Below are 23,996 nucleotides of genomic sequence, written 5' to 3'. Positions count from 1 at the left end.
GAGCCAGATAAGAAGGGATCAATAGGGGGCGGAAGGGAAATTAAGGATTGGTGAATGTCTTGAACCTTCTATATATAAAAGTCCGCAATAGCATTACAATGTTTACCATCCAAAGCTGGCAACACAGGAACAGTGTCAGCACCTGTAAGTTTATTAACAGTAGCAAAAAGAGTCCGAGGACAATTTTGCACTGAAGTGATAGTAGAAGTAATGTAAACTGCCTTGGCCCGTTTACAGTTGGCATGATAAGCTTTTAGCTCATCCTTGTAAATCAGTTTAGAGGGAATGGAATAGAATCTTCTCCACTTCCTCTCCAAGGCTTTACATTTAGCACGTTGGATTTTTAACTCATCCGAGTACCAAGGTGCTGGGGGACGCAAAGATCGAAATTTACTGCCCGAACAGGGGGCGTGCACAGATACTGCATCTGTTAGCCACCTAGTAATAGGGGCATTCAGATTCTGCTCAGTATTATTGAGAGAAGGAATAGTCTTCGTCAGATGCAGATTAAAAGTGACTATATCGATTTTGTCCCATCGATAAGAGGGTTTTGTTTCCTCTACATAAACATTGGCTATGTAAAGACCGGGCGGTAACACAAAGTGTACGGCATAATGATCGGACCACACTAACGGACGTGCCAGATGAGAGCACTCAAATGGAAGAGTGGAAATGACTGGGTCCAAAAGGTGACCGGCAATATGAGTAGCTCCAGTATTGCAAAGTTTGAGATTAAAAACCTCTAGATCAGAAAGAAGAGATTTTGTAAGGGAATTATTAACATCATCTAGATGAATATTTAAATCACCAAGTATGGTGAAATTATTTGATTTCAGGAGTATTGCTGATAGACAATCAACAAGTAAGGGAATCCAAGAAGCAGCATTCCCCGGGGGCCGATAGATTAGCAGACCCGAGAGTGTCAAACGGGGATTAATCGTGAGTTTAAACAATGCAGCTTCACTACCTGGAAGATGTAGTGCCTCCAGTTTACATTGGTAGGTGGATTTAAAGATAATGGCAATTCCACCCCCTTTACCTGAGGGTCTATCCTGATGTAACATAACGTAGTTAGAAGGAATCGCAGTAGCAATATCCGGACCTGAGCTGGCATGAATCCAGGTCTCGGTTAGGAATAAAACATCAGGGGATTCCTCAATTATGAAATCATGGATGTTTAGATTATTCTTAGGGAGCGATCTACAGTTTAGGCTCCAAAAATGGAGCGGGGCGGGAGGGGAAGTACCACCCTTCGTAGGCTTCCGTTTCCCCCTACAGTGCTTAGTATACTGTTGGGTTTTAGAGAGCTGCATTTTGCCAGTAGTAAAACCGCAGCCGGGGCATAAGAAGTAATGGCATGGCAGAGTGCATATAGCGCAATGAGAGGAGGCAGAAGGTCGCAGTAAATAGAGTGCCGCAAATGAATAATAAACGCGACCGCCCTGAGTTAACGTACCTGAAGTCACGTTGGTAGTGGACAGCCCGTCCTGCAGCCCGTCCTCAGCGCGGACGGGCGCAGACGGGCAGGACTCAGGCACGACTCCGGCTAAGCGAAGGCGACCCATCTGCGCGTCCCGCTGCGCGGTAGAGAAGAGCTTTAAATAGGCACTCCAGGCCCAGCTCGGTCACAAGGGCGTTCCAAAATGGCACCCGTAGTTGTAGTAGTGATCCCAAACTAAGATGGCCCCCAAGCAGGGCAAACCCCGGGACCCGGACTCGCCGAAAAGAACTTCCTTGAGGGAATAGAGAGGGTGTGAATTAGATTTGGAAGTGTCATTGAAGGAGGAGAAATTTAAGGTCAGTTTTGAAGGACTGAGAAGAGCTGGTGGTCCGGAGCTGAGGCAGAAGTGAGTTCCAGATTCTCACTGCGTTGCCTGAAAAGGATTGGGCCATTGATCTTTCTTTTTTGAAAGTTGAAGGTTCAAGCAATACATTTTCTGCATTACGTGATGGTCTAGAGCCTCCAGAGAGTTTCAGTTTATTCGCCAAGTAGCGAGGAGAGGAGCGCAAGGCTTTGTGGGAGATACAGGCAGTCTTGTAGATAGATCTTGCCTCGATGGGAAGCCAGTGGAAGGAAGATAAAATGGGTGTGATTTTTGGCCCCATATATGAAACGAGCTGCTGCTGCTGGAGAACAGATTTAAAGGGGGACAGGTGGGATTTGGGGAGGACAGTAAGAAGAGAATTGCAGTAGACCAATCTAGAGAGAACCAGCGATTGGACCAGGGCTTTTAGGTCTTGCTCCGGGAAGGAGCGTTGAATCCCCCAAAGAAGGCGCAGTTGGTATCGAGCAGACTTTGCAATGGAATTGATGTGGGAGAGTAGATTGAGTCTTTTGTCGAGTATGACACCAAGGGATTTTGCGCTTTGTACAATGATCGGTTTATTGTTAATTAGATTCATCTGATCCATCCATGATTGAACCGGAGGAGGAGAGAGTGAGGAGGAGAGGAGGAGGAATTCAGTTTTGGAGGGATCCAGAATGAGTTGATGAGTTAACATCCAATTTTGAATTGTGTCGGGAGTAGAGTTTAGGATGGAGAGATCATATGTGGAGGACACCTTAATGTAGATTTGATCCATCCATGATTGAACCGGAGGAGGAGAGAGTGAGGAGGAGAGGAGGAGGAATTCAGTTTTGGAGGGATCCAAAATGAGTTGATGAGTTAACATCCAATTTTGAATTGTGTCGGGAGTAGAGTTTAGGATGGAGAGATCATATGTGGAGGACACCTTAATGTAGATTTGAGTGTCATCCACATAAAGATGATAGAGGATCCCAGATTTACTTTGCAGAATTCCCAATGGTTCCAAATAGAGGTTGAACAAAGTGGGTGCATTGATTTGAGCCTTGAGGAACACCTTGACCTACCGCCAAAGGAGATGAAAGACTGTTCGCTATTTTGATCATTTGGGATCTATCACAGAGGAAGGAAGAAAACCATTTAAGCACTGTGCTTTCCATGCCCATTCTCTATTGAAGAGTGTTAAGGAGAACGTTGTGATTTACAGTGTCAAAGGCTGCAGAAAGGTCAAGGAGAATTAGAAGACAAGACTCCTCTGAATCGAGTATCTGCAGCACGTCATCGATCACTTGCAGCAGGGCTGTTTCAGTGCTGCAGTTTTGAATGAAGCCAGACTGGAAATTGTCAAGAAGATCATTGTCCTTGATATGACGGGAGAGTTGTTTCGCTATACATCTTTCTGTGATTTTCGCAAGAAAAGGTAGGTTAGTGAAGGGGCAGAAGTTGTTGAGGTCTTTCGTATCAGCAGTGGGTTTTTTTAAGAAGAGGGGCAACCTGCCCAGTATTGAAGGAAACAAGAAGGGAGCCTTGACTGAGGAAAGGTTAACCAGAGTGGTCCAATAGGAAAGAGAATGGGCGTAGAAGTCGATGTCAATGGCACTAGGGATGGGGTCAAGAGAATGGTTGGAATGCTTTGTTTCGAGGATGCACTTGAGGAGGGGATCTTCAAAGATGGAGTCAAAGTTCTGCCAAATGGCCAAGGATTTGCGCTCCTCTGGAGCTGGAGGGGTAGGATGAATGACCTGATCCACAAGTGATTTCACTTTTTCGTCAAAGATTCCGCTGCTTTCTTTGTAGAATCCTCCAACTTGGAAGTTGTGGGAGAGCAGTTTGGATTCTTGATGAGGTTGAATAGTTTTTTGGATCTATTTCTGACACTTCATTCACTGTCTTTGCTTGACAAACTGTGTTTTCTGCTGCATGGATCACCGGTTGTCCAAGAGACCATCTGCACAAACTGGTAAGTAAAGACTGCTTACAAGTGTATTCTGCCTACTGGGGTCACCGGCAGCTGCATCTCCAGGTAGGTGTTATCTTACTACACCAGGCCTCAAGACACATGGCACTGAGGCATCCCACTGCATTGCTGGTTTTAGCCTTTACCAGCCAAAGGGAGCTCTGCAGGGGATGTCAGTGCCCATTTAGAACTCGCTGCCACATCACACAAGGCCTCACATCTACAGCAAGCACCTGTACTAATTCTCCCACACGTTGCCTAACTTGGCATGCGTCCTGGCAATGGAGCCATTCGTAGTGGAAGACTCTCCGTCTTTCTAAGCAGCCAAATGGAAGGCGTGGGTGGAGAGGTAGGAGACCTACTTTGTGATTGCAGGCATGGAGGAGGACCCATGCTTCAACACCTTGCAGGTGCCATTGTCTACAATAACTCAAAGAATGTCATTGAAACAGGACAACCCCACAGGGAAACAATGCTGAGAGGTGTACATACTGCACATTTTGAACCGCTCGCAAATCCTGACTACGAGCATTTCCTCCTGTGACAAGCCAGGCAAACTCCAGAAGAATTGGGTAACACCTTCCATGCATGACAGAAGGATCTTGCCAGTACATGTGTTGTAATTTAGCAATGATTAGGTTAAGCATTAGCAGAAGACATCTTGTATTTAGAGACTATCTTTTCAGTTTTACGGAATCCATTTTGTATTTCTGTCTGCCATTTTGTTTGCCATGTGCTCTGTCCTACCTTCCTGTTAACTGCTCTTGAAATCTGCCTAGAGACAAGATATATTTATCCTCTTCTGCTTTGCACATGCCCAGTTGAGCTTACAGCTGTCTCCAACTTGTAACCGTCAAGATGTGTCCACTAGAATTAGCTAACTGTCAGCCCCTCCCACTTGTTGCTAGCACACTCTCTGTATGACCTTGTATGTATTTGAAACCAGCATTCTCTACCTTGTAACGCCTTCATTTGGGCCCCTGAGTGGGTATAAAAGGACCAAGCTCCTTCCAGTCAGTGTGCTACCTCATACACTACCGAAGGGTGTTGTGTGAATGTAGTTCCACCTCATGAGGTTTAATAAACTTTGTCTTTTCTATTCCAGTTTCTGTGCCAACTTCTTGCTATTGGTCTAAGGACTCTGTGCAGAAAAGGGCGAATCCCTTGCACTGGTAGGCCTTGCTGAGGCTTGCTACCACAAATTGGCGCTTCCAACATGGGGCTCATCGGCGACTCGGATGCCCGAAGGAGTGGTCGAGACAAAGGATTGGAAACTTGCTTTGGACGTGATCACTGCCGGAGGAGACCCGAGTCTTGGCATCCATGGCGTTTTCCCTTTCTTTCTGATCTGACCATCCAGGTGGCGCCTGTCCTCGACTGAGATCTCTTCTGTTGATTCGCCGTGCAGAGACCATTTTGTCGATTTGAGAACTTGGCAGTAGGAGCCTGGACACCATTTGATTGGTAAGAGCCGTTCTGCGGCACTTGATGTTGGTTTTGATGCCTCTGATTGGTAAGGTAGTTTAGTAACACTTACTGCGGCTTTGTTTGTACAATTGGCCAATATTGAATCTAGTTAGATAAATATATATATGTGTTGCAAAACATATAGGCAGGTAATGAGGATATTTTTCTCTATTTAAAATTGTTTGAACAGCGCAACGTACGAAGAGTACCTTAAGTGCTACTTTTTCTAGTACTGCATAATTTGCACTATTTTTGGCATGCCTGTTTCCCGCACACTTCGTAGGATGTGTTGCTTTTGTAGTGGTACCACTTTGAAACTTGACGAAGCACAACCAGCGCCCCCAGAGAGGACACCTAATGGGGACATGTATATTAAGTATGGTATTTCGTCCATAATGTACAGCACATTATGGAAAAAATACACCCGTAAGGATCCTGAGTTGCATTGGCCTATGCATGGGTCATTTGATTTACGAAAGATTCAGTATGTGGAGCAACAAATGTTTAAGCGAAAGACTAGGCAAGATATGTTTGATTGTGTGCGAATGTGGGAGAAAGAAGTGCATGAACGAATGAAGCGTGAGCGGGCCTTGATTGAAAAAGAACAACAAGAGCGTGTATGCGAAAGCTTTAGAAATGAAAAATAAAGAAATTAAAGAAAGGGAAGATAGGGAGTGTCAGTTACAGGTAAATGGCCAATACGCTATTCGTAGGCCTCTTTATCCTATTCTTAAGAAACCCCAAGATGATTCTCTCTTATTAGATCGTTGTCCACCTCCGTATACTCTTCCCTCTGCTCCTGATGAGTCAGATGAGGACTCTCCTACAGAGCAGGATAAAACCCGAGACACTCACTCGATGTTAACTACCGAACGTTCCTCTGAGATTAGATCCGCGGCGAGCAAAGCCGATCGTAATACTAACACTGCTTCTGAACTTCTAGATACTATTAAGAATTGGTCGGAAAAGGAACAAAAATATTTTACCGAGATATTTGCCACAGAGGTTGTTGAACGATTTAGGAAATATTCGGTGGAAGTAGAGCCCGATGATGTAGGAGCTGATTGTAAGCAATTACGTGAAGGTTCTTTTGTCTTCTCCCAGGTGGCTGACACGATCAGAAGCTTGGTTAAACTACGTGATGAAGCAGTCCGTTTGCGGTAGGAGAAAAAGGCAGCAGACGCAGCTGCACAAACATCCCGAATCAACAAGTAATTAATGTAAAACCCATGCGGGAAGCCGCGCCTTTATATGTTTCTCCTAAAGGAGCAGGTACAAGTGATGATAAGACTTCTACCGACGCGAAAGGGTACTTTATTTATAATTGGGTTTACACTCCTTGGACTAGAGCAGATGTCATGGCTCTTAAAAAGGCATTGCCTGATCCGTAAAAGAATCCAACAGCTTTTTATGAGGAAATTGAGGGTGCCATTAGCCCTTGTACTTTGACTTTGTCTGATATTGATTTATTTTTTGGATGAATATTACCGCCTGATATGTGGAGAACTGTGCGTAAAGTTGATGATCGTGTGGCATTTGGGGCATCGTGGAAAGATTTAGAACAATTAGAAGAAGATAGAAAACCTGCACAGAAACCGTGTCAGTTAATTTTGGATCTTCCGGCAGCTATATTGGTTAAATTAAAGACGATTATTCCCCCTAAAAACATAGAGTGGACTATGTTAGCGTCTTGTAAGCAAAAGGTAGATAAATCAGTTTCAGACTTCTTCACAAGTTTTGAAGAAGCATTCCACGATTTTAGTGGCCAGTCATTGACAGATGACACGGGTAGGCATCTGTTTGTCGATAAATATGTCACAAACCTTTTGCCAGGAATAGCTAGTCGCCTAAAGGCCAGTGAAAGTTCAAGGACTACTTCCTCTCCAGTTTCTCTCTTAACTATGGCTCAGTATTATGAACGACAAGAATTAGAAGCACAAAATAAGGAGGATAAAACATCTAAAGAGTTAAAAACAAAGGTTATGATGGCTCAGACTTATGGCCCACCTTCTAGAGGTAATAATAGAGGTGGATGTGGATCTTATGGTTCGTCTTTTCCCCCCTATACCCATTCAAATTTGTCTGTTGATCAGTGTGCGTATTGCAAGAAATTTGGACATTGGCTTTCTGACTGTCCAGTACTGCTTGCTCAGCAGGGTTCACGTGGTCGGGGACAAATGAGAAATCGTTCAGGATATTCAGGGCCTAGAGGGATCGTGCTAGGTTTGATGCTAATACACGTGGACAGGAGGAGTCTAATACTTTTGACAGACGGAACCAATATCAAATGTCCGACTATGAGCCGTCTGATTTGCAAGATTCTGCTTATGCATAGGATTGACTAGGATGGGGTAAGGAATCAGTTGAAGTTCCAGTAGATCAGAGGGGTCCCTATGTTACAGCACATGTTTTGGGTTCTACTGATCAGTTTCTGGTTGATACAGGAGCTACTCGTAGAGCCTTGTCTAAACACTTGATTCCTAGGGCTCCCCTGTCTGGCTTAACTATTACATCGATAGGTTTTCGATGGAACATCTTCCCTTAGCCCATTGTCACATCCACTTGCACTCCATGTTGATAAGTTTACTGCTCCATGTCCATTTTGGCTTTCTCCAAATACACCAGACAATATTGTGGGTCTTGACATGCTCAAATATTTCAGGGCTACGATACGATGTTGTCAGAACCCCAACACTGGGCTCCATCCTTTGTGGCTCTGATTTGATCCAAACTGATCAAGATTTCCCTGCTAGTCTCACATGGACTGAGAGAGTCCGGCGCAGGAGAAATAAGATGGCCGCCGCAGTAGCCACAATGGATTTCAAGTAGGTGGTCTAGTCTTGTGACGCAGCTGCGGAGGTTTTCTAGGAGCAGCGCGAGCGCATCAACATTTGAAGGAGTATCTGGATAAATACTTAGCCAATGGGTTTATCCGGCCGTCTCAGTCACCCGTCTCATCTCCCTTATTTTTCGTTCCGAAGAAGGAGGGAGAATTACGGTTGTGTATCGACTACATAGTGATCAACAAGAGAACAAAGAAAAATCGGTATCCCCTACCATTGATTTCGGTGCTCCTAGACCAAGTGAAAGGAGCTCAAATCTACACGAAACTAGACCTAGAGGCGCTTATCATCTAGTTCGAATGCGCAAAGGAGAAGAGTGGAAGATGGCATTTCGGACTAGATTTGGGCTTTTCGAATATCAAGTGATGCCGTACGGATTGTGCAATGCTCCAGCTGCCTTCCAGCATTTCATCAACGACATCCTGAAGGAATTTATTGATCAGTGTGCAATTGTGTACATAGACGATATTCTAATTTATTCTTCTGATGTGACACGACATCATGAACAGGTGAAAGGAGTGTTGAAGAAGCTACAAGAAAATAAATTGTTTGTAAAATTGGAAAAATTTGCTTTTGACGTTTCGCAGGTGGAGTTTTTGGGTTTCGTCCTTTCACCTTCTGGAATACTGATGGACCAACAAAAAGTGGAAGCGGTGACAAATTGGAAATCTCCTGCAAGTGTAAAAGAAGTCCAAAGCTTCATTGGATTCGCTAACTTTTACCGGAAATTTATTAGTGAATTCCCCAGAAAGATTCTCCCTCTCACCAAAGTGCTGAGAAAAGGAATCAAGTTTGAGTGGTCAAAGGAGTCGGAGGAGGCCTTTCAATCATTGAAGAAGGATTTCACCACTGCGCCAGTCCTGTTACATGCAGATCCTTCGGAACCTTTCTATGTTGAGACTGATGAGTCAGACCAAGCTGTGGGAGGAGTTTTGTCCCAACGACACAAGACCACAGGCCAACTGCACCCGGTCGCTTACCGATCCAGAAAATTGACCCAGGCGGAGATCAATGATACTATTACTGAAAAGGAGCTACTGGCTATTAAAGACGCCTTTAAGAAGTGGCGACACTTCTTGATGGGAGCCCAGCATCAAGAGACCATGTTTACGGATCATCGCAATTTAAAATTCCTGAAAACGGCCAGAACTTTTGCACCTAGGCAACTGAGATGGTCCTTGTATTTCGCAGACTATGATTTTGTGATCACTTTTCGTCCTGGAGCTCAAAATGGGAAGGCGGATGCGTTATCTAGAATAGGCATCGAGTCTCAGAATACTGTTACGGACATTCAACCAATCATTCCTAGTGCAAAGATTATAGGGGCTACAACTTCAATTGATCTGCAAAAAACAATCGCAGAAACCATGAGTCCAGAAGCTATGCAGGAGTGGGCTAGGAAGATTCCAACAGGAAGATCATTCAAAAGATGCCTTATTATCAAGATGCCTTGTATATACCTACTACGGAGCTACGGCAACAAGTAATGCGTGTATGCCATGATGACAAATTAGCTAGTCATAAAGGAGAAGCCAAAACTCAGGAGTTAATAAAGAGACACTATTGGTGGCCCAAGATGACTTCAGATATTGAGAGGTATGTTAAGTCCTGTGAGATTTGCGTGCAGGGAAAGTCGGAACGGTAGGCTCCTAAGGGCTTATTGCAGCCCATACCCACGCCTCCTTACCCATGGCACACAGTTACACTAGATCTCATTACAGATTTACCTACTAGTCAGGGCTTCATTACAATCCTAGTGGTTGTGGATGCCTTTTCTAAGATTGCCCATTTCGCAGCTTTAAAAGGGGTTTCTTCTGCTAAACAATTAGCTGCCCACTTCAGCTCTCAGATAGTCAAGATACATGGAATTCCTAAAATAGTGATCTTAGACAAGGGTTCCCAGTTTGTGTCTCACTTCTGGAGGGCCTTTATGGAAGGTTTGGGAACAAAAGTTAGATTTTCCACTTGCTATCATCCGGAAACTGACGGACAGACAGAGAGGGTGAACCAAGAATTAGAACAATATCTGCGACTGTTTCTTTTTTTTTTTTTTTTTTATTCTTTTATTAATATAAAGGCATCGTAGTCAGTGATATCAATACAGATAATCGGCACAATTACGTTTATACAATACCAAACCGGCATCATTTGTGGTGGCATACCTGTTATATCATAATCACATTCTGTCTGTCTAAACCTTGCATACGTATTTCTATCCATCAGACACATGTTACCAGTATTGCTTAACATGCTAAGTAATCGTGCCACGATGCCCAACCCGTGAAACTGTCTTGTAACTTTCAAGAAACATTCCCCCCCCACACCCCAATTCAAGCGACTGTTTCTTTTGAAAGAAGAAGGGAATTGGTCAGATTATTTGTGGACAGCAGAATTCGCCCACAATAATGCGAAGAGCAGTTCGACAGGGTATTCCCCCTTTTACTTAAACTATGGCAGGCACCCAAATGCAACTATCCGGCAAATGGAGATAGCAGTACCAGCAGTTAAGGAGGTCGTTTCACATTTACAGCAGATTCAGCAAAGGGCAGTAGACAATCTTAAAAAAAGCCAAAGAAAAGTACAAGGGTTACGCTGATCGGAAAAGACGAGAAGGGCCTCCCTTGACAAAGGAAGATCAGATCTGGTTGAGCACAAGGAATTTAAGGTTGAAGGGAAAACGGAAGATTCAACCTTGATTTATTGGGCCCTACCCAATAGAAGAACAAATCAATCAGGTTACCTATCGATTAAAATTACCACCTAAGTTAAAGATGCACCCAGTTTTTCATGTATCTTTGTTAAAGAAAGTTTCTACAGACCTGAGAACTCAATCACCCCCAAAACCAATTCAGTTAGAGACAGGAACTGAGTTCGAAGTACAAGAATTTTTGGACTCTAAGAAATCCAGAGGAAGATTGTACTATTTAATAGACTGGAAAGGTTATGGCCCTGAGGAACGATCTTGGGAACTGGATGAAGATGTTCATGCACCTAGGTTAATTAGGTCTTTTCACCAACGGTTCCCCACTAAACCCAGAAAGGGAGGACCTGCCTTGTTGGGGGGTACTGTCAGAACCCCAACACTGGTCTCCATCCTTTGCGGCTCTGATTTGATCCAAACTGATCAAGATTTTCCTGCTAGTCTCACATGGACTGAGAGAGTCCGGCGCAGGAGAAATAAAATGGCCGCCGCAGTAGCCACAATGGATTTCAAGTAGGTGCTCTAGTCTTGTGACACAGCTACGGAGGTTTTCTAGGAGCAGCGCAAGCGCATCAGTAAATGCGCACTTCACTAAAGTATTCACCCGGTATGGTCGTATCGGAGTGGCGCTCTAGTTATTTACCCGCATTTAGTCACAGATTGGAAGTATTTACTGCTTTCCTTGCCCGGAGAGCAGAGAGACTTTTCTTGTGAACCAACTCGGCGCACAGAATCAAGCGCGAGTCGCGGAGCCGAGCTTCCACAGAAGACACATCAAGTTTGAGGAGAGTGGGAGAGCTGAGAGAGCCAACGCTTGCAAGCACGGAGACAGGAAGAAAAGAACTTGAGCTAGGTGCACTTAGCTAAGGAATTATCATTGCGCTTGATAAATATAAAAGTAGCCAACTTACCTGACATTTGTAAAACTCTGAACCACCGAATAACCTATAAGCCAAAATAGAGATAAAGGTTAAAGTGTTTACAGAGAAGTCAAGCCTTGCAATCTTAGGTTGTTACTATGTAAATATATAAATACTAACCAGGAACTGTTAATGCTGTTGAGAATTCATTTAACCTGAAAAAGACTGTACAATTAGAGAAGGTTATGACGCTAAAGGAAGAACAGCACTCAAGACCACAAGAGAATTACAGAATCCATTTAAAAGAACACTCTTCTAGTTAGTGAAGTAAGTGCACTTACCAAATAAACAAATATATAGAAGTAGGCAAGTCAGTTGACCGAAGAAACTAAATACGTTTATTTTCTTTTAAAATAGTGACAACTACTTCTGGAGAACAGAACTACAAAATAAGATAGAAGAGAAGCTAATGTCCAGGAGCACAAGGGTGGGTGAGACAGAACAGTAGAATCAGTTTAGATTAGAATTAGGAAGGATAGGAATGTAATGGTGTCTTATCTTTTAGGATCCAGTGAAAGCAGTGAGCGACAACAAGTAACAGACTGAAGGAGCCAGCTCTGGACCAGTCTCTTCTCTGTTTATTATTTTATCCAATTCCCCCTTCACCTGAGGTAATGACAGGAGGTTCTGAGCATAGACCTTCTTGTATTTCTTAGGGGGATTTGGGTACAAGCATCTCTGTTCCTGTGCAAGAACTGGTAAGCCATAATAATCTTTAAGCTTAGAGTTCTGACAAAGTGAAGTGCCCAAGTTGCCTTCGCACCAGAACAGAGATGGCGGAAGGAATAGACGTCCAATCCTTAGGAACTATCCTAGACGCAATACAAAAGGAATTGGGAGCGGTCAGGGATGAAAATCGAAAGCTTAGACAAGAGGTAGTTAGTGCCAGAAAAGAAACTGCAGAATTAGCGCTAAGGTTACGCCAATCTAGTAGTTTGGAGAGGGAAGCCATGAATCCAGTATTAGAGGCTACAAATAGGACAACCACACAAGTAATACATTCCCTATCCCCTGTCATACCATTGGCAGCTCCAGAAAGGTTTAATGGGGATCCACAGAAGGCACAGATATTTCTTTCCCAATGCTCATTACACTTTATGTGTCGCCCTTCTATATTCCCTGACGCGCAGTCTAAGGTGGCTTTCATACTCTCTTATCTTAGTGGGGATGCAGCTTCATGGTCCATGCCCCTAATCTCATGGGATGATCCTTTGTTAAGGAATTTTGAACATTTTAAACAAGAATTCCTTCGAATATATGACTGACGGAGAATATCCCAAGTGGTGGATAATGAATTACTTGATTTGCGGCAAGGAAACCGAGATTTGATCGCATACCTAGCTCAGTTCAACAAGTTGGTGGTGGAGACAGATTGGTCTGAAAGCAATAGAGCAGCGGTGTTCTATCGCGGTTTGAGAGGTGAATTAAAGGACACGTTGGCCCAAATTCCTAATCGGCCCACCGAGATTTCCGCGCTCATAGACTTGGTTTTGGAGATAGATTTCCACCAATGAGAAAGAAGAGGAGAAAAGAAGAAAGATTTTAGAGCAATAACTCCAAGATATGACAGGGCTCGATCAGATAGCACAAGAGCTTCAGAGGCCCAGCAAGGTACAGAACCAATTCAAATTGGAGCAATACGAGGCCCCTTGACAAAGGAAGAGAAGGACAAAAGAAGAACTAGTAATCTATGTATGTACTGTGGATCCGGGGGGCATTTCGTTAGAAATTGCCCAAAGAAACCTAAAGGCACCTTCAAGCAGAAGGAAAACTAACGGCACCACCTGTGGTAGGAGTTGAACGGGTGGTGCGATTCAAGAAATAACTCCAAATGAACATCGAGTGGCGAATACACTGCAATCTGCGGCTCCACATTTAAGTCTCTCTATGAAAGTGAAATTCAGACAGACCACCCTAACCGAGGTATCTGTCATGATAGATTCAGGAGCCACAGGGAATTTCTTTGATATAAGGTTTGCAGCTAAGGTGGGCATTCAGGCAATCAGGAAAGTTAAGAGCGAGCCCGTCCGAGCAGTGGACGGAACAAACCTTTCATCAGGTCCAATCGTGAGTCACACAGAACCAATTCAACTGATTTCTACTGATGGACATCAGGAAAAGATTCAGTTTAATTTAATTGATGCTCCCCAGTTTCAACTAATACTTGGTCTCCCGTGGCTTACTGAGCATAATCCTACGATCAAATGGAGTTCCAGAGCCATTGTAATGGACTCGAGTTATTGTCATGAGAATTGTTTTGGTTCTGAGGCAACACGTGTGGAGAGCAATTCAGCCTTATCTTTATGTTCCACAGGGCATTCCATGTGCGTAATAAATATACAGGAGATTCCAAAAGAGTATAAGGAATTCGAGGATGTATTTAACGAAGGGGAAGCAGAACATTTACCGCCACATCGGGTCTATGACTGCAAGATAGATTTGGAGCCAGGGTCAAACTTGACATGCAGTCGTGTTTATGCAATAACGGAGAAGGAACATCAACATTTGAAGGAGTATCTGGATAAATACTTAGCCAATGGGTTTATCCGGCCGTCTCAGTCACCCGTCTCATCTCCCTTATTTTTCGTTCCGAAGAAGGAGGGAGAATTACTGTCGTGTATTGACTACAGAGCGATCAACAAGAGAACAAAGAAAAATCGGTATCCCCTACCATTGATTTCGGTGCTCCTAGACCAAGTGAAAGGAGCTCAAATCTACACGAAACTAGACCTGAGAGGCGCTTATCATCTAGTTTGAATGAGCAAAGGAGACGAGTGGAAGACGGCATTTTGGACTAGATTTGGGCTTTTTGAATATCAAGTGATGCCGTACGGATTGTGCAATGCTCCAGCTGCCTTCCAGCATTTCATCAACGACATCCTGAAGGAATTTATTGATCAGTGTGCAATTGTGTACATAGACGATATTCTAATTTATTCTTCTGATGTGACACGACATCATGAACAGGTGAAAGGAGTGTTGAAGAAGCTACAAGAAAATAAATTGTTTGTAAAATTGGAAAAATGCGCTTTTGACGTTCCGCAGGTGGAATTTTTGGGTTTCGTCCTTTCACCTTCTGGAATACTGATGGACCAACGAAAAGTGGAAGCGGGGACAAATTGGAAATCTCCTGCAAGTGTAAAAGAAATCCAAAGCTTCATTGGATTCGCTAACTTTTACCGGAAATTTATTAGTGAATTCCCCAGAAAGATTCTCCCTCTCACCAAAGTGCTGAGAAAAGGAATCAAGTTTGAGTGGTCAAAGGAGTCAGAGGAGGCCTTTCAATCATTGAATAAGGATTTCACCACTGCGCCAGTCCTGTTACATGCAGATCCTTCGGAACCTTTCTATGTTGAGACTGATGAGTCAGACCAAGCTGTGGGAGGAGTTTTGTCCCAACGACACAAGACCACAGGCCAACTGCACCCGGTTGCTTACCGATCCAGAAAATGGACCCAGGCGGAGATCAATTATACTATTACTGAAAAAGAGCTACTGGCTATTAAAGACGCCTTTAAGGGTGGCGACACTACTTGATGGGAGCCCAGCATCAAGTGACAGTGTTTACGGATCATCGCAATTTAAAATTCCTGAAAACGGCCAGAACTCTTACACCTAGGCAACTGAGATGGTCCTTGTATTTCGCAGACTATGATTTTGTGATCACTTTTCGTCCTGGAGCTCAAAATGGGAAGGCGGATGCGTTATCTAGAATAGGCATCGAGTCTCAGAAAACTGTTACGGACATTCAACCAATCATTCCTAGTGCAAAGATTATAGGGGCTACAACTTCAATTGATCTGCAAAAAACAATCGCAGAAACCATGAGTCCAGAAGCTATGCAGGAGTGGGCAAGGAAGATTCCAACAGGAAGATCATTCAACAGATGCCTTATTATCAAGATGCCTTGTATATACCTACTACGGAGCTACAGCAACAAGTAATGCGTGTATGCCATGATGACAAATTAGCTGGTCATAAAGGAGAAGCCAAAACTCAGGAGTTAAGAAAGAGACACTATTGGTGGCCCAAGATGACTTCTGATATTGAGAGGTATGTTAAGTCCTGTGAGATTTGCGCGCAGGGAAAGCCGGAACGGCAGGCTCCTAAAGGCTTATTGCAGCCCTTAACCACGCCTCCTTACCCATGGCACACAGTTACACTAGATCTCATTACAGATTTACCTACTAGTCAGGGCTTCAATACAATCCTAGTGGTTGTCGATGCCTTTTATAAGATTGCCCATTTCACAGCTTTTAAAGGGGTTTCTTCTGCTAAACAATTAGCTGCCCACTTCAGCTCTCAGATAGTCAAGATACATGGAATTCCTAAAATAGTAATCTCAGACAGGGGTTCCCAGTTTGTGTCTCACTTCTGGAGGGCCTTTATGGAAGGTTTGGGAACAGAAGTTAGATTTTCCACTTGCTATCATCCGAAAACTGATGGACAGACAGAGAGGGTGAACCAATAATTAGAACAATATCTGCGACTGTTCCTTTTGAAAGAAGAAGGGAATTGGTCAGATTATTTGTGGACAGCAGAATTCGCCCACAATAATGCGAAGAGCAGTTCGACAGGGTATTCCCCCTTTTACTTAAACTATGGCAGGCACCCAAATGCAACTATCCGGCAAATGGAGATAGCAGTACCAGCAGTTAAGGAGGTCGTTTCACATTTACAGCAGATTCAGCAAAGGGCAGTAGACAATCTTAAAAAAGCCAAAGAAAAGTACAAGGGTTACGCTGATCGGAAAAGACGAGAAGGGCCTCCCTTGACAAAGGGAGATCAGGTCTGGTTGAGCACAAGGGATTTAAGGTTGAAGGGAAACCGGAAGATTCAACCTCGATTTATTGGGCCCTACCCAATAGGAGAACAAATCAATCAGGTTAGGAGGAGGAGCTTGGCGGGCATCCGAGATGGCCGCTTGAGCACAGCGCTCTCCGGACCCTCGCCGCTCCCGGCATTTTATCCTGGCTGAATCCTGATTTCTTGCAAGAATTCGTGTAGGGGACGTTTGGCTGATTACCCTGGCACTTTTCAGAAATTGATTTGGATCTCGTATTCCTGAGATATGGTGCTCTGAACTTTTGGGCTCCGCCCTTGAGGTGCGCCCGGGACGGGGTGCGGTTCTGTAGCCGTCCTGCAATTGAACAACAACGGCAGGAGATCTGGCCTTGTGGGTCCCCCCTTCCTAAGTTTCGGTTTCGATTCTGTTCCGACTTGGGCCACGGGTGTGGATGTCGTGTTGCGGCTGAGACTTGGAGGCAGATCGGCTGTTGGGCTTTCATGTGACCTATTTGCTGGCTTGGCGACCTCTACCCGAGTTGTGCCCCCTTTTTAGTGTACTTTTGATCCTGTACTTTGGGTGTCGGGCCCGTCGAACCTGGTGGCTTGTCCTGTGACGCATCTTCAAAATGGCGGGCAGAGGGGACAGAGAGACGCGCAAGACGAAAACACCTCTGCGCGGAGCTCCAGTTCAATCAAATGTCATGGACCGTTATACCCATTCTAAGGGGTCCCCCGGAGCTGCCCTGCCTGGTTCCAGTATAGCGTCCGAACGAGTTTTGGAAGAGTCGGCGGAGCCCTCCCTACAGGATATCATGGGTGCCATCTCGGGTGTGAGGGAATCCATCGGCCTACAGTACGAGGCCTTGGCCCATAAACTTGACACCGTGGCTATTGAGGTGAATCTGATTCGTGCTGATCTCGGCAAGACGAATGAGAGGGTACAATCATTGGATATTAAATCGTCTAGCCTTACGAACGACGTCTCGGAGCTCCAGACAGAGATCGGAAATCTCCGTCGGGGGAACGACTTCATGACCCGTCGCCTGGAGGATTTTGAAAATAGGGCGCGTCGCTGCAATGTTCGCCTGGTTGGTGTACCGGAGAACCCTGAACCCCACTCGGTGGATCTCCTGGTTGAGGATCTGGTCTTGAACCATCTGGCCCCGTCTGGTCTTACAAAATTTTTCACGGTGGAACGCGCACATCGTGTTCCAGGGGGCAAAGTCAAGCCGGGAGCCCCGCCGAGACCCATTGTAGCGAAGCTTTTTCATTATAGAGACCGGGACGCTATCCTGCAGGCCTCGCGGGTGAAGGGCCCGGTGGCCTTTGAGAATGCTACGGTGAACTTTTACCCGGACTTTTCCCAACAGGTTCAGAGACAACGTATGGAGTTTCGTGGTGCCAAGAAACGTCTCCGGGATCGGGGCCTACGTTACGCCATGCTCTTTCCCACCAGACTTCGGGTCGAATACAATGAGCGTACCCTTTTCTTTGATCGGCCAGATGCTGTTAATGACTGGCTGGACTCATTGCCTGACCGTCCTCCTGAGACTGACTCCGCCGCTCACCCTGGTGGTGCCGAAGGTGGTGTGGAGATCTAACTGTTCGGCTCTTATGTCTTATTTTGAATACATTATCAGGAGTGTTGGCCGGCGTCCCTCTACATTGTGATTATTCTGTCTTTCGTTTGTTATTTTTGTTCTTGCTGAGGTCGGGGGGAGGGTGGAACGGAGACCTTTCCTCCTCCGGGGTCTTTGTGTAGAATAGGGGATCTTGGGCGACAGGCACACTGCAGGTTGGGGTGGCTCTTTAGCTTTTTGCAGGGGTGCAGGGTGGGGGGTGTTTCTCTTCAGTTTGGGGGAGGGGGGTTGGGAAGTTTTTTCTTTTCTGTGTGTTGTTTTCAAGGCGAGTTGCTCCTGTGTTTGCTGCTGTTTCTGATGTCTAGCTCATGGACGAGGGGTCTTGGCTCGGGCGGCTGGGATGGGGGGTAGAGGGTTGAAAATTCTTTCCTGGAACGTTAATGGCCTGGGAGATCGTATTAAGCGCAGTGTGGTCTTAAAATGTATACGACGTTTGTCACCGGACATTGTTTTCATGCAAGAAACCCATTTGATTGGTAATGTTTGTTATGCAATGAATAGATGGGGCTACCGCCTTGTGGCGCACTCGGGGTTTACCTCCGGATCTAGGGGTGTGGGTATTCTTGTTCGAACCTCCCTCCCCCTGGCGATCGATGAGGTGATTCAAGATGATCGTGGGAGATATACTGTCTTGGTGGGTAGATATGAAGGCCGCACCCTATCTCTCTTCAATGTTTATGTTCCCCCGGGTTTGCAGGCTTCTACTTTTACTGATTTGGGCCGTGTTTTGTTAGATCTCCCTGATAGTACTCTCTTTCTGGCCGGTGATTTTAATTCGGTGCTTTCCGGCCTTCACGATCGCCATCCCCCTAGAGATACCCCGCAGGCTCAGCAGTGGTTGGGTGGGTTTCTAGATACCTTTGGCCTTGTGGACTGCTGGCGACTGTTGCATCCTACTCAGCTCCAATACACCTTCCATTCTGGGGCTCATGGCAGTCTGTCTCGGCTGGATTATTTCCTGATGCCCGCGGCCCAATCGTCGGCGGTTCGTGAGATTTTACATTTGCCAAGGGGTATTTCTGATCACTCGCCGCTCTGGCTTCGTTTCGAGGTTGGGATAGAGGCGGCGGGCCGAGTGGCTCCCATTAACCCTTGGTATCTTTCCTCCCCTGAGACACGTACCCTCTTGCTCAAGTCCATGGATGCATATTTCCTGGAAAACGAGGGGTCGGTCTCTTCGGCTGTGTCCCTGTGGGAAGCCTTTAAAACTGTGATTCGTGGACAGGCCCTTTCCTTGATTGTTGAAGCTAAGAAGGCTGGGAGGAGGGAGGTGGTGGACCTTGAGGGGGAGATCTCTGCTTTGGAGGACGAGTTGGAGTCTGGTGTCACGCCTGAGAAACTCCATGCCCTGGGTCTAAAACAGTTTGCGTATAAATCTCTGGTCACTGACGCTGCAAAGGTGATGTTTCGTGAGCAACAGGGCAGATTGTACGATGTGGGTGACAAGGCGGGCAAACTCCTAGCGTGGTTGGACAAGAAAGAAAGAGTTAATCGTGTGGTGCCCGTGATTCAGTCTGCGAGTGGTGAGAATGTGATTGATCCGACTGCCATTGTTGATCGTTTTGCGGAATATTTCCGTGTGGTATATGCTCCCGTGTCTGTGAGGGATGTTGCCGACTCCCGCCTTCTTCTGCGTGATATCACTTTGCCCTGTGTCACCGACTTGGACCGTATTGCTTTGGACTCCCCTTTTACGAATGATGAGATAGCCACTGCAGTTCGTTCGCTCCGTTCGGGCAAAGCATTGGGCCCGAACGGTTTGCCTATTGAGTTGTACAAGTTACGCCCCGATAAGGTGGCCCCGTATCTTCGCGCCATGTTTCTAGAATCTCGTGAGCGGAACATACTTCCTTATGATCAGCGTCTGGCGACAATCGTCGTCATTCCCAAAGAGGGTAAACCGCGTGACCTCTGTTCCTCGTATAGGCCCATATCCCTATTAAATGTTGAACCTAAGGTATTGGCTAAACTTTTGGCGACCCGTCTCCTTTCGGTTCTCGGGGATTTGGTCCATCCGGATCAGTCTGGCTTTATCCCGCATCGCAACACTGCTCTGAATTTACGTCGCCTCCACGGCGTGCTGGCGAGGGCGGGGCTTTTGACTGAACCGGCCATTTTGGCGTCCCTGGATGCCTCCATGGCCTTTGACACTGTGGAGTGGCCCTATTTATGGGCGACTCTTGAGAAATTCGGATTCGGGTGCGAGTTTATTAGCTGGGTTAGACTGTTGTACGCGGAACCTCTGGCGCAAGTTGTAGTGAACGGTAGAGTGTCGGCTCCCTTCTCCTTGGGCAGGGGTACCCGTCAGGGTTGCCCCTTGTCCCCTCTGTTGTTTGCGCTCGCTCTTGAACCGTTGGCGGCCTGGCTCCGTTGGGAACCGTCCCTTAAAGGGATTCGTTGGGCCCCGGACTTCGAAGACCGCGTCTCGCTTTATGCGGACGACATCCTCTTGTATCTTACTTCCCCTCGCAAGTCTTTATCTGTTTTATTTGACGTTCTTGCGTCCTTTGGCGCTAACTCAGGCCTCGTCATCAACTGGTCTAAGTCCTGTGTATACGTTTTATCTGGTATCTTGCCTCCGTTGCCGAGTAGACTTCCTCTTCAGGTGGTCCGGGATGGCTTCAAATACTTGGGGGTTTTTGTTACCTTGGACCCGTCCCTTCGTTTTGATCGTAATCTCCTTCCCCCGTTGCTTAGGCTCCGTTTGGACGTTGCCCGTTGGCGCAAACTTCCCTTGTCTCCCCTGGGTCGGGCGGCCCTGTTTAAGATGATGTCACTACCGCGGTTTCTCTACGCTCTCCAGAATTATTATGATCCTATCCCTAAGACCTATTTTCGGGAGATTGAGAGCCTTCAGAGGCAACTTATTTGGGATGGGCGACCGCGCATTGCTCTCGCGAAACTTTCCATCCCGTGGTATGATGGGGGCATGGCGCTCCCCGATGTTAAGAGATACTACTGGGCTTCCCATCTGTCCGCTATTAATCACGCTATGTTCTCGCCAGGTCGTAATCCGGCGTTTGAGATGGATAAACTTCAGCTTCCGGGAGGTGACTTTAACAGAGTGCTCTATTCTCGCTCCGCTGGGCGCCATCTTGTGGGACCTACTTTGACTGCTTTGACGGTGTGGCGTGCCGCGAATGTGAGCCTGGGCTGGGAGGATCGCTTGACGTTGGCGACGCCGCTTTATGCTTCAGAACGTCTGGGCGGTCTTTGGTCTTCCAAGGGTTTTGACCGTTGGGACTTGATTGGGATCTCTAAGGTGGGGGATGTGTACTCTAAGGGTTCTGTGCGCCCGTTTCAGGCCCTCCAGGCTGACTACGGCCTGAGTAGTCGGGAATTCTTTCGTTATTTACAGGTCAGGCACGCTTTGGTTTCGGTATTTGCTCCTGGTGAGATTCCGCCTGACTCTTCCCCCCTTGAAGACCGTATCCTTGACGAACATCTTCCTGATAGCACTATCTCCCTGATCTATAAAAAGTTGATTAACAATCGGACTGACTTATTGGCCCGACTTCGGGAACAGTGGGTGGGAGATGGGTTGGAACTTGATGATGAGGATTGGCAATCGGCCCTCTCCTCCCCGAAGGAGGTGGCTATACCGGCTCGACTCCGTCTGGTCCAATTGAAGATCCTTCATCGGGTGTACGTGACGGGACCGCGACTGATGGTGATGGGCTTTTCCTCCGATGGATTGTGTAAGCGTGGATGTGGTTTGCGTGCTACTTTCCTGCATATTCTTTGGGAGTGCCCGATGGTGGCTGCTTATTGGGTGGCTGTGCTTGATTTGATGACTGTGGTGACAGGGATGTCCTTGCGTCCGGAACCTCGTCGCTGTCTTTTGAATGTTTGGGAGCCCACTGACTATTCGGTGGCACAGACTAGATGGGCCACCCTGGGCTATATGATTGCGAAGCGAGATATTGCGCAACTCTGGGGGGCCTCCAGGCCCCCTGCCCTCTCGCAATGGGAGGATAACATGGATTGGTCCATGTTCCGTGAAAAAACTGTCTATGTGGCCAGAGGCAGACCCAGGGCATGGGTGAAGGTGTGGGGTCAATGGAATGAATACCGTGGCAACATTTGTACTCCTCCCCTTGTGGACACTATCGAGATTACCCTGTCTCCTTAGACTAGCGTTCTCGGAATCTTCATATAGGGACTGAGCTGGTGTTTCCGGCTCCCCCCCCCCCTTCTTCCTGATCTCTGCGCCCCTCCCCCCCCCCCTCCGAACTCCTTAGTGCTTAGAATTTTGCTACTGCACTTCCATTGCTGTCCCCCCCTTGTGTCCCTTGGGCTGACCTTCAGTGATACACTCTCGCCTTTTTGTGTGTTTGTTCTTTTATATACATAAAACCTGTTTTTGTCCTGTGTATAATGTGGAGTATTGCATTGTTGATTGACTGTTACCTCTGCGGGCATATATGATATGTGTCTACTCCTTTTTAGCGGCTGGCCCGTGTGGTTGTAGGCCCATCCTTGTACCTTCTTGCTTGCTCAAATAAAGGTTTTTAAAAAACAAAAAAAATAAATTAAAAAAAATAAAAAAAAAAATCAATCAGGTTACCTATCGATTAAAATTACCACCTAAGTTAAAGATTCACCCAGTTTTCCATGTATCTTTGTTAAAGAAAGTTTCTACAGACCTGAGAACTCAATCACCCCCAAAACCAATTCAGTTAGAGACAGGAACTGAGTTCGAAGTAAAAGAAATTTTGGACTCTAAGAAATCCAGAGGAAGATTGTACTATTTAATAGACTGGAAAGGTTATGGCCCTGAGGACCGATCTTGGGAACTGGATGAAGATGTTAATGCACCTAGGTTAATTAGGTCTTTTCACCAACGGTTCCCCACTAAACCCAGAAAGGGAGGACCTGCCTTGTTGGGGGTACTGTCAGAACCCCAACACTGGTCTCCATCCTTTGCGGCTCTGATTTGATCCAAACTGAGCAAGATTTCCCTGCTAGTGTCACATGGACTGAGAGAGTCCGGCGCAGGAGAAATAAAATGGCCGCCTCAGTAGCCACAATGGATTTCAAGTAGGTGCTCTAGTCTTGTGACACAGCTGCGGAGGTTTTCTAGGAGCAGCGCGAGCGCATCAGTAAATGCGCACTTCACTAAAGTATTCACCCGGTATGGTCGTATCGGAGTGGCGCTCTAGTTATTTACCCGCATTTAGTCACAGATTGGAAGTATTTAGTGCTTTCCTTGCCCGGAGAGCAGAGAGACTTTTCTTGTGAACCAACTCGGCGCGCAGAATCAAGCGCGAGTCGCGGAGCCGAGTTTCCACAGAAGACACATCGAGTTTGAAAAGAGTGGGAGAGCTGAGAGAGCCAACGCTTGCAAGCACGGAGACCGGAAGAAAAGAACTTGAGCTAAGTGCACTTAGATAAGGAATTATCATTGCGCTTGATAAATATAAAATTAGCCAACTTACCTGACATTTGTAAAACTCTGAACCACCGAATAACCTATAAGCCAAAACAGAGATAAAGGTTAAAGTGTTTACAGAGAAGTCAAGCCTTGCAATCTTAGGTTGTTACTATGTAAATATATAAATACTCACCAGGAACTGTTAATGCTGTTGAGAATTCATTTAACCTGAAAAAGACTGTACAATTAGAGAAGGTTAAGACGCTAAAGGAAGAACAGCACTCAAGACCACAAGAGAATTACAGAAACCATTTAAAAGAACACTCTTCTAGTTAGTGAAGTAAGTGCACTTACCAAATAAACAAATATATTGAAGTAGGCAAGTCAGTTGACCGAAGAAACTAAATACGTTTATTTTCTTTTAAAATAGTGACAACTACTTCTGGAGAACAGAACTACAAAATAAGATAGAAGAGAAGCTAATGTCCAGGAGCACATGGG

General features: G+C 45.9%; 1 long non-coding RNA gene across 1 annotated transcript in view; it reads right to left on the bottom strand.

Moving 5' to 3' along the window:
- LOC144767369 (uncharacterized) overlaps positions 1–23,736 on the bottom strand; it is a 69,076-nt gene extending 45,340 nt beyond the window's left edge. Inside the window, exons 1-4 of the long non-coding RNA XR_013598166.1 lie at positions 23,689–23,736; positions 23,560–23,593; positions 11,814–11,858; positions 11,685–11,718 (exon numbers count right to left, since the gene is read on the bottom strand). This is a non-coding gene — a long non-coding RNA (uncharacterized LOC144767369). The remainder of the gene's footprint in view (positions 1–11,684; positions 11,719–11,813; positions 11,859–23,559; positions 23,594–23,688) is intronic.
- Between the last annotated feature and the right edge of the window lie 260 nt (positions 23,737–23,996).

The sequence above is a fragment of the Lissotriton helveticus genome, chromosome 7, assembly GCF_964261635.1.
Source record: "Lissotriton helveticus chromosome 7, aLisHel1.1, whole genome shotgun sequence".
NCBI lineage: Eukaryota > Metazoa > Chordata > Amphibia > Caudata > Salamandridae > Lissotriton > Lissotriton helveticus.
Note: the sequence above shows the minus strand (reverse complement) of the source record. Positions and strands in the feature narration are given on the sequence as shown.